Source organism: Leptonychotes weddellii, unplaced genomic scaffold (assembly GCF_054177405.1).
Source record: "Leptonychotes weddellii isolate Sample4059 unplaced genomic scaffold, ASM5417740v2 HiC_scaffold_8066, whole genome shotgun sequence".
NCBI lineage: Eukaryota > Metazoa > Chordata > Mammalia > Carnivora > Phocidae > Leptonychotes > Leptonychotes weddellii.
The window spans coordinates 6,287-8,989 of record NW_028051201.1 but is presented as its reverse complement, the minus strand read 5'-3'; the positions used below and the strand labels follow the sequence as shown (position 1 = coordinate 8,989).

Sequence of the window (2,703 nt, the reverse complement as noted above, 5' to 3'; positions counted from 1 at the left end):
GAATTTGGAATAGGTCTAAGGGCATCCCCATGTAATGTATTAACCTTTCCTTCATATTTGAAAATGACCTCACATTAGTAAGTAATGAATTTCAAGCTGGTTCCCCCAAGAAGGATGGCCATTCTTTTCTTATGTCCATGGGCATGTCCACTAGGAGTTGGGCTGATAGGATCCGTATGAGTGCCCATGAAATAGAGCTAAGGCTACTGGCTCTAACAGATTCTGAATCCATCATCTGGGATAGAATTTACTCTTGAAATGATCAGATAAGAAAGGGAGGGCATTTATTTTTCCCATTTTATAGATGGAGAGACTAAAGTTTATATCATTTGCACAGAATAAAGGGTGGTATAGTGATTACAGTTGTGGTTGGAAAGGTAATAGAATCACCTGGATAATTAAAAAGACAAAACAGGGGGCGCCTGGCTGGCTCAGTTGGTTAAGCATCTGCTTTTGGCTCAGATCATGACCTTGGGGTCCTGGGATTGAGCCCCACATCAGGTTCCCTGCTCAGTGGGCAGTCTGCTTCTCCCTCTCCCAATTCCCCTGCTTGTGTTCCCTCTCTCTGTGTTCCCTCACTTGCTGTCTCTCTAATACATAAAATCTTAAAAAAAAAAAAAAAAAATTAGTGGAATAGGGGCACCTGGGTGGCTCAGTTTGTTAAGCTTCTGCCTTCGGCTCAGGTCATGATCCCAGGTTCCTGGGATCGAGCCCCGTGTCTGGCTCCCCTCTTGGTGGGAAGCCTGCTTCTGCTCCCTCTGCCTGCCACTCCCCCTGCTTGCGCTCTCACTTTCTCTCTCTCTCTCTAATAAATAAATTAAATCTTAAAAAAAAGAATTCGTGGACTAATTCCCCTGATTCTTCAAAGACCAGCAAGGGATAGGACGTTTGTTTTACTCAGCCACGTGGCTGTAATGACGTCACCATCTCGAAGGAAGTGATCTCCAGCCATTTCAAACAAAGGCACATTCCAGTGCTTGGAAGAGATTATTAAGTAGCACTTACGTACCTGTTCTGGGAGAACGTCCCCCCTTTTTTTACTGTGAAGTTGAAGATAAGAGTCCGTTTTAGGACTAGGTAATCCCAAAGTCAGCTTGTTTTTTTCCACGAAATATTGTTTGGACTTCCTTCGCTGACGGCCACGTGATCCTGGCAGGAAAACCTCATTATGTGAACTTGAACTCTTCAAGTAATGAGAGAGGTTGCTTGACTTCTCCCCCAGATCACTGTCGCTCAGCTCTGAAAATGGCCGGCTGTGATGGGCACCACGCTCATAGTTTGGGCTTAAAAATTCACTGCCAAACAAAGAGGCAACGCTCTGTGGGCTACTCTTGCGTTCACCTTTCTCCCCCGAGAGTTCCATTGAGGGCTCCTTGGAAGGGTACAGTGGATCCAGAGTCAGATTTTCAGTAGAGCTGTCTACAGACTCTGATAATGCTTCCATAGTCAACAACTTCCTCTCCTCTTTCTTACTCTTCCAGCGTGGGTCATATCGGAGGTCCGAATATTTGTCCTCGACTGGTTGTTGGCTGCCCAAAGCAGAAAGGAAATGTCAAATCCTTAATCAAAATGAATTTACTCATTATGTTTAGTCATCTTACTTGAATCTTTCTCCTATAATTTTCCTTTTACTAGCTACGTGTTGAAGACATAACTGAGGCTCAAATTAGGTGTACGGAGTATACATAAGGGCAAAAAGGTTTTAATTACAAGTTCATTAAATTAGGGAATAAAAATGGGGAATAGTTAATATAAATGCCCCAAAACAGCTGAAGATCACATGCCAGTGGTTCAAGGGATGCTATTACTTATGCACACCTTAAGTACTTCAGCTAGTGAAGATAAAACTGATTTCACATTTTGGCTGGTGACATACACGTTTTGGTGCTTATCTAGGAAGAAAATGCCATTATTGCCTGGATGATAGTTTCCTTGGTCTGCTTCTGCTGTGAGGGAAAGCAAGATTTATCTCAACTGAATACCTACCTAGGTTTATCCTCCTTTTAAGTATTTTGCTTTTCATTTTGTCTTTGTAGATTTTATCACATGTGCTGTAGAAAGATCCCCAATGTTCAGAATCAGATGGTGGCTCACTGAAAAGTTCTTAGTTCGTATTCTTTTGGTTTGTCACATGGATGCACACAAAACAGAACACAGGTCAGTGTGTGCTCTTAGCTGTACGACAGCCCTATTTCAGCAAAAGGTTAAACATATGGTCCCGCCAGAGGGACGTGGGCTAGTCCATAATCAGGGCATATGACCCCAAATAAAGTCTTCCCTTTTCCTCATGACAATCTCAATTTGTAAAGCACCTCCTGGTCTTAACCAAAAAAAAAAAAAAAAGCTGGTAATATGGCATATTTAATGGCCCCTTTGATCTTCAGAAGCTAAATGGGAGAGATTTTCCTTCCTTGAGTATAGTAGATGCAATCCTCTAATCAAAAAGAAAATGTAAATCACCTAGGCTTTTATGCTACTTGATATTCCCGTTTACAGAGGACATAATTTTATGCTGGGTAAACAAACTAATGGTGCCCCTACTACTAATTTACTTCTCTTAATGTGGACCTAGATGTTTTTTGATTTGATGTAAAGCAAAAATAAGAGTGAAAAGACAAAACTCCCATGTCTTGCTAAACTGTCATTTTGATTTTTTAGTTCACATATTAAGATAGAGAACTTCTTGGGGCACCTGTGTGGCTC

At 41.7% G+C, this 2,703-nt stretch overlaps 1 pseudogene; it reads right to left on the bottom strand.

Annotated features, from left to right (window-relative positions):
- Positions 1–696: 696 nt before the first annotated feature.
- Positions 697–1,552, bottom strand: LOC145719892 (jhy protein homolog pseudogene; annotated as a pseudogene).
- Positions 1,553–2,703: the final 1,151 nt, after the last annotated feature.